This window comes from Platalea leucorodia (genome assembly GCF_965183815.1).
Source record: "Platalea leucorodia genome assembly, chromosome: Z".
Lineage (NCBI taxonomy): Eukaryota > Metazoa > Chordata > Aves > Pelecaniformes > Threskiornithidae > Platalea > Platalea leucorodia.
In genome coordinates, this window is record NC_138858.1 from 46,092,339 (window position 1) to 46,100,796 (window position 8,458).

Sequence of the window (8,458 nt, forward strand, 5' to 3'; positions counted from 1 at the left end):
ATAGTTTCTCCAATGCTAACGCTGTCTTTTAAAATATTTTTTGCAACCCTGCATAAGAACTGTACTTTTCCTAATTTTTAAATAGCATTTTCATACAATACAATCTTCAGCTCATAAACTTGAAAACATTCATATTTAACCACAATTTATCTAATTATACTATATTATTACCTTAGTAATACCAGGGTAATATCAAGGTATTGCCAAGGTAATAATATAGTATAATTAGAATGAAAAAAAGTGCTTTCTGATAAACTGCTGAGACATTCTTACTGTTTGACTTCCTGAAGATCAGAAATGATTGATTACGTTCATTCAAGGAGTCACTGCCACTCTTCCCATTTTTTGTCGTGCAGAAAGAACTTTCCATAGAATATGTCTCCCTGGGGTCAACTTCTAATTGACCCACAGAAATCATAGGCGGATTTCTTAGTCAGGAGTCTGAGCATTCAAAGTGGAAGACAATGAATTACCAGCCTTACTTCAGCTCAGCCTAATTCTCATGTTAACTTTTACGCACTGACTCCTGCAAGCCCCACCTCTAAAACCAGCTGTGAGACACCGGCCAGCATCTGCCACAGCATCATGTGGGAACCGTTTTGGTCCAGCCACATAAGCCTAGCTGAACAGTTAGAACTGGAATGAGACATTGCATATGCCTATTTCAGGTTTTAACAGTCTTAAGGCTTTTCAGCTACAAACCTAAGGCTACTCAAGCAGCCCTTCATTTTCTAGGAATAACTCCAGTTTATCAGCATCTGTCTGAAGCTTTTTGGATCCCAGTTCTGAAAGTAGCTTGAAAGCTGCAGTTAGCACCAAATCTTAACCCAAATCTTAGCCCAGACAACAGTGTCTGCATTGCCTAGATCATATCATAGTTGTTTAACCCAAATCTGACATTTATGCAGTGTTAAGTGATCCCTTTATAAAGAAGCATAAAGGATTGCCATCTGGGCCCTATTATCACCAGCCTTACATTAGCTTCGGGACCCCCTTCCAGACCCAGCACTATTCAGTTAACCCTTGGACCCCAAATTTAGATTCAAAGTTAAATTTAGCCAGCTCCTTATTTACCCCAGCCACCGTTTCTGTCTCTACTTTCTTTGTCAGCCTTCTTTATGACAAACGTTAACCTCAAACCTAATCTCAATTTTAATCATAGCCCAGTAATGACTTGAAGCCCTAGAGCCACTAACCACGTGGAAGGTCTTATCACAGAGTAATGCCCCAATCTGCACTCAGCCTTAAACTCAGCTTCTCACAAAGCCAAATCCTGAACCAAATATTAATCATAGTCTCAGGCATCCAATAGCTGCTGCCAGGCAGAAATCCAAATGTAGTTATCCCTGAACCAGGATCAAGTGGTCCTTTGTTTACTAAGCTGTAATTGAGGTTTGCAAGTCACCTATTAGCCCTGTTCCAAACCCCAGACTTTGCCTAGTGATCCCTGCCATCCCTCAAAGTATTCAAGCACTGCATCCCCTGCACAGCTCAGGGCTCATCTTAGCTAACCGGATCATTCCTGTCCAATCCTAAATGCAACCCACTTTCTAGCACTCTCCTGCAACTTGGACCAGCGCTGCTTCCACGCCAGACTGCAATCTAGCCCAGCAGTCCCTACCGCTGTCAAAAGTAATTACAGCCTTTTGGCCAATGGTAGACCATGCTTACCCGAACCCCAGCTGCAGCTCTAACTTCAGTGGTTGAGCATACCCGTTTCTCAGCCTCTCCTTCACAGAGGAAGGCAGCTTCAACGTTAATACATTGAAGTGTGGATTTGGGATGTTGTTACACTGTGTGTGGCACAAGCACTTAGTTCTGTTGACCTAACACGATTCTCCTCCCCAGCGCTGCGCACAGGCTGCGTGGGCAGGCGGTACGTTCTCCGCAGCTTGTCTCGCTCCTTGGGTGGAACCAGAAGGGCTCTTACCCTTTTGCATGGCCCCTATATGTTTTTAAAATGTGTGGCCATCTTATTCCAGATACTTTCTGAATTTGCAGAAGCTGCACGTTGCTGCAGAAATACAGACTTTCAAAGGAATGAAAAAAATGGTTACAAGAGTTGCAAAAATGTTTGAAAACATGATCTGAACATAAGGATTCACTTCCCTGAAGTCTGCACAAAGCTTAAAATGATGATAATTTGAGGCTTGGAATAGGCTTTAAAAGTATTTTTAAATATTGCACTAATCAACATATGTCAGCTGAAGGTATGTAAACACCATTAGGGGACGCGCTAGAGGGACTCCGGCAAATCTTGCTGTGGCAGTTTGCAGGGTCACTGGCCCTTGCTGTTTGCCTTCCCCTTCTGCCCGAGGTTACAGGCCCCCAAGCTGCCTGAGCAGAAGTTGTTGTGTGGCTGCACCCCTGTGTGGCTCCAGCTCACTTTGCCATTTTTCAAAGGCCCAAATTCGACTCCCTCAGAGGTCAGCAGGTCACATTAAACCCCAGGTTTTATGGAGGAAAGCAAGGCATAAAACTGAACAAAGAAGCGTCTGCTACAGAAACTTTATAGGCAAGTTTTACATGCATTCATATAGTAGGTTAGTAGGAGTTTAGCCAAGTTATTCATAATCCTACGGACTAACCCAGAGCAATTTTTTGGGTATATGATTGGATGAATCACACTTGAAGCTAAAAAGGAAAATAGTATTACGTGACAGATAAACTTCTTGACCTCCTCCATTCTTCTTAAGGCCAAAAGCTGCCAACGGGCTATAGGCTGCAGTGGCAATGGGAAACAGTCCACTCAGTGCTTTTTTGGCAACCTCCTGTTCTATGATTGCTTAATGATACATTTAAAGTAAAAAGAAAAGCAGTTCTCACATTTAGCCCAATTTTTCTTTCACCAGTTTAGCCTTTTCTTGTCTGCAATCCAAAGCAAGTAGTTTTGGACCTGGAAAAGGCCTGTGCTGTTCACACTGTTTTTCACCAATAATTTCTTCATTTTCATATAACAACATGCATTTAATTCACTTCTAAATATTAACATTAGTGCCAGAGAATGCAAGTTAGGTACACAAAGGCCTGTCTGAATAAGTACAAAATTTCTGAGTGCGTATGAGCTATAGTTATTTTGCTTCATATAAATGAATTTTGCTGCAGGTATACCCAGTTGGTAGAGATTATATCCTCTACTGGAAGCTAAATCAGCTTGTCAGCAAATTTGGGTGTCCTGAGTTTACATTAATTACACAAATATTTAGCAAGTGTATTCTTGCTTCCCACTGAACTCCTTCTGTTTGAATGTTTTTTATAAAACTTCTGCTATCTAAAATGGCTTGGTGAATGTCTGGTGTTATGGAGCTCTTTTTAATGAAAAGATAGAGCGTGAAATCCAAAGGGAGAATCGAAACTCCAGTGTTTCAAATTCTAACGCCACCTTTGACGCTGGTCTCACGGAAACAAAACAAAAACAGTCTTACAAAGTTGACTTGTGCTCGATGGACAAAACTGTGGCAGAAGAACGCAGGGTTTCTGCACAACACCACGCACACTTCTTTAGCCCGTGTTCCCTGAGCTGCAGATCTTCAGACCCTGGTCACAACTGCCCTTCCCTTCTTGAAACCATGCTGGGAATGGTTCACAGAGGCAAAAAAAATGTTAATAACAAAGTACTGACATGCTGGCACAGCATCACAACAGGGAGAAGGCAAAGGGTTTGGTTGCCTGACGGTCTGAAAAAAAAAGCTCTGAAGAGATGTGAAGTAAAAAAGAAGGATCCGTGAATAGAAGAAAAATAACATGTTTCTCTAAAATAAGGACAGTGTTTGAATCCAGAACATAATTCAGTGGAACATCGGGAATCTTGCTCTCACTGAATGTCAGGCCACCTCTGTACTAGAATGAATTTAAAAATCTGATTTTGGACATTTGTTTTGGAAATGTAACTCTCTCTTTTCTCGATCTGAGTTTTGACAGCAGGAAAACTTGCACTGCAACCGTTGGGATGATTCTTAGTAATTTTTTGAACAAGCTTCAGTGTGTTGCTGGCAGAAGAGCACTTGTGTGATATATACTCTCTCCTTCTTCTCTGCCAAGACAATCTGGTAGGCTACTGTCTTTGCCTTTGAGACACTGTAATTTTTTACGGTCAGTGAAGAGCTTTCTGTTAAATTTGCCTCAAATGACACTGTCTTAGAAACTGTCACCGCTGTTCAGTTTTTACTTTGGGTTCTGTTTCAGCTGTTTTTCCGTTTTTTGCTTACATTGCCAAGCCCTGTAAGCTCAGTCTGCTGCCTAAGCTGGGTTCTTACTGAGTCTGCATCACTACTGATAAGGAAGACTCCACAGCTCAGACTATGTTAACACCTCTGTAAACTGGGGAAACAAGTTAGGATGCTTGGTCTTCCCCTTAGGTCTCAACCTGCTCCGTAGGTCTAAAAGTAAAAAGCTGGAAAGCTCATTTTACCTACAAAAGTAAGTAGATGGGCTCTTATAGAAAAAAGGAAAGTAAAACCTTGGACAAATGAGTAGTTACTGCTTTTACATTTTTCTTTTTTTGGAACTTGTAATTCTGTTTTCAGTCTGTTAATTTCAGTCTGTGCAATAAAATAAAAGCAGAAGACTGCTGGAAACACCGACTGCTTTGAAGAAACAGAGTAGAGTTACAGTCAAGATAAATGTGCTTTAGCAAACAAGCGGAGTAAGGGCTATCCAGTGGCTACAATCAACACATGAACTAAGGCAAAGAGTAGCACATTTTAAGTTCTATCACCCTATAGGAATTTCAAGATTTTGTATGTATGAACATGAAATAAAAAATAATAAGGTTTTATGTAAAGCCACAGGCTTTGAAACGAAGTATTATAATGCTTCATAAATCAGGGACTCATGGTTACCATGAATAGTAGTGGTGTAAGAACCAGGATATTAGAACGAATTAGTGGCCAGGTATCTGCAAATGTTATACTGTTTCTCTGTATTCAGTGAAAGTAAAACCAGTAAATTATCAGCAGAAAGCTCCACACTCTACAGTAACTGAAGAGCCAAAGTCCACTGAGTGGTTGACTGCTAGGAGTATCCCCTGAGCAGTCAGTTTCACATTCAATTTTTCAGTGGAATAAAAAATGAAGAATAATGGAAGTAACACTTAGGCAAAACATGCCAATCTGCTATGTTATTACAATTTTTCTTTATTCTTACACAATCATAACAGTCAAAAGGTCAGGCTACGAAATGCCAAGAACATCCCCATGGCTGATCCATTAATCCTGGGAATGCATAACAAGGACTGCATAGGCAGTCATAAAATTTTAAAGAGCTACGGTAGATCTCTCTGCAAATACTGCCTTCATTTTTACAGTAAAGCAGTTAAGTGAAATAGAAACAGGTCACTCATCTCCAGTGAGGAACCCATTTAGGCCATAATAGCTAACACCTTATTTTAATCCCTCTCTCCCAATGCCTTTTGCCTTCCCAGTAGTATTTCCAAGACAAAAAAACATGAGGGTTAAGAATTGATATTGTCAACCATTAACTAAGTTTTGTTCACATCAGCTTTGTCCATTGCAGGAGTAATTTAATTTTTTTCTTGTCAAAACGCTTATCTGCAGTTTTCTGGCACAGCTGCTTAACGTGCCAGTTTGACACTGCTAAAACTCAGCTCTATCTCTTCTGCAGTTGATCAAAAACAATACTTATGTGCTAAGTGAGAAGGATAGTTCCTATATGGCATGAAACAGAGAAATGAAAACTAAGAGAAATAATTTCATCATTTTCTCCCTGAATTATAACCAACAGAGATCTCACATGCAAACTAACAAACAATTACATTTACAAGAATAGGCAAAGGATTGTGTGATGTTTGTCCACTGGAAAAGTGCTTTTAAGCTCCACTGTCTTTCTGGATAAACTTTCGAGAATAAATCTTTATGAACAAAATTCCACAAAATTGCTGTCTGCTTTTACTTTTTCTTTCCTATTAGAAAAATACAAATGCATAACAAGACGGTTTCTTCTTGGCCTTTCATTGACTTCTTAGGTTATCTAGGAGTTCCAGCTTCCTCCCCAGTATTATTTATTTATATAGGTACATGACAGAACTGAGACAAGGTGGCTACCTTTTCCTTAGCAATTACAGTCCGTGCCACATGTCCTGCAGTCAGATCCATAGGAACTGATTTTTATACAGAAGTGTAATTCAAATTCTGTCAGCATGGCTGTGCACTGATCTAAAACAACAACCATTTTTGTATCAGATTATGGGCCCTGGGTGTACAGGCCTGTCAGTCCGACCTCTGTGCTGGGGAAGTTTATGGAGCAGATCATCTTGAGTGCCAGCACACAGCACATAAAGAACAAACAGGCGATCAGGCCCAGTCAGCATGGGTTTATGAAAGGCAGGTCCTGCTTGACTGACCTGATCTCCTTCTATGACAAGGTGACCCGCTTAGTGGATGAGGGAAAGGCTGTGCATGTTGTCTACCTGGGCTTTAGTAAGGCCTTTGACACCATTTCCCACAGCATTCTCCTGGAGAAACTGGCTGCTCATAGCTTGAATGAGTGTACTCCTTGCTGGCAAAAAAATGGCTGGATGGGCAGGCCCAAAGAGTTGTGGTGAATGGAGTCAAATCCAGTTGGGGGCTGGTCACAAGTGGTGTTCCCCAGGGCTCAGTACTGGGGCCAGTTCTGTTCAGTATCTTTATCAATGATCTGGACGAGGGCATCGAGTGCACCCTCAGTAAGTTTGCAGATGACAACAAGTTGGGTGGAAGTGTTGATCTGCTGGAAAGTAGGAGGGCTCTGCAGAGGGACCTGGACAGGCTGGATCAATGGGCCAAGGCCAACTGTGTGAGGCTCAACAAGGCCAAGTGCTGGGTCCTGCACTTGGGTCACAACAACCCCATGCAACGCTACAGGCTGGGGGAGGAGTGGCTGGAGAGCTGCCTGGAGGAAAAGGACCTGGGGGTGTTGGTTGACAGCCGCCTGAACATGAGCCAGCAGTGTGCTCAGGTGGCCAAGAGGGCCAATAGCATCCTGGCCTGTATCAGGAATAGCGTGGCCAGCAGGACCAGGGAAGTGATCGTCCCCCTGTACTCGGCACTGGTGAGGCCGTATCTCAAATACTGTGTATTTACTGTGTAAATAGACTTCCGCTCGTGAATCACAATAGGAATTTTACTGACTGAAGCATATGAACATGATAGCTCAGTAACTCCAAATAATTATCCTGTTCAGACTTAACTCCTTCTGTTGGATGGCCAGTTAGTCCTCAGGAGACAAGGAGTATGGAGTATCCTTCTCAGTCCAAGTCTAAAATCCACAGTCTCTACCTGCTCTTTTGTCCAATTAAAGCAGAAAATTTGGCTAACCGTCCTAGTATCTTCTTCCATCCCTTGGAGTAGCTTCCCAGTCAATAACTTGTCACCCATTCTGTTCCTGTGCTGCTTGGAAAACATCAGCTCCATTCTTTACCTTCCTTCAAGTTCCCATACCATTAAAACCAACAGAAAGTTACGAGAGGAAACACATCAGGAAAGCTCTTTATACCTTTTCCAGTGACTTTTTCTTCTTTCCATAGGGGAGAAAAGACCAGGCCTCCAAAAGCCCGATTCTGAATTCAAAGTGTTGCCCAGTTCTAGAGCAGACAGATCCTTTTTGTGCTAGAGAAACACAATGGTGCTCATCAGAGAGATGTGAACTCAAACATGGAAGGAAATGGTGAAATGTTATGGAGGACTTTGTAAAACTCAGTTTTGAATTTTGTCTGCAGGCAGCAAGTTTTGAAATCTTTTTTTTTTGTACAGTCCTTTATTCAATTCGCATCCATTAATGAAAGAATTGTCCCACACACATCTGTGGTGCTTATTTTATAAAAAAATCCAATGTACAGAAAAGATAAAGGCAAGGAGGAAATGAAGATATTATCAAAGTGTCACTGTTTATGGAAAGAGAACAGATGAAAAAGTGAATATATATTATGGCAATAAAGCACCAGCAAACACTTCTGTTTTGAATTATTATGACAAGCATTTATTTTGTGGATATTTCTGTGTTATGGCAGACGTGGGTGATCCCATGCTGAACTAATGGTACAATGATAAGTTCTCAGGATGTGACAGTCATTATTTTCTAAGATAACATAAGAGCAACAGAAAAAATTCACCACAGATGTAAGTAGACATTCGGCGCTGTAAATCTCAGTTTTCCAGAGCTGTGACTCACTATATCAGGACTTAATTTTGACACAACCAAGTGATTATAACTCTTGCTGGAATAAATATGTAGAAACTTTGCATAAGCTAAACCTGATTTCGAAGCTTTGCTCTCTTATCTTCTTACAATACCTGCAGTACAATAGTACTGCTTTAGTGCAAAATATATTTTATTTTTATCTATTTGTTTATATCTTTATGCTTATAGCAATTAGAAATCAGTTCAATACTGGCACTATATTCACATAGCACTTGTGCGCCTTCTCTCCCCTTGGAAGGTAAATATCTAGAGACATCTGAAA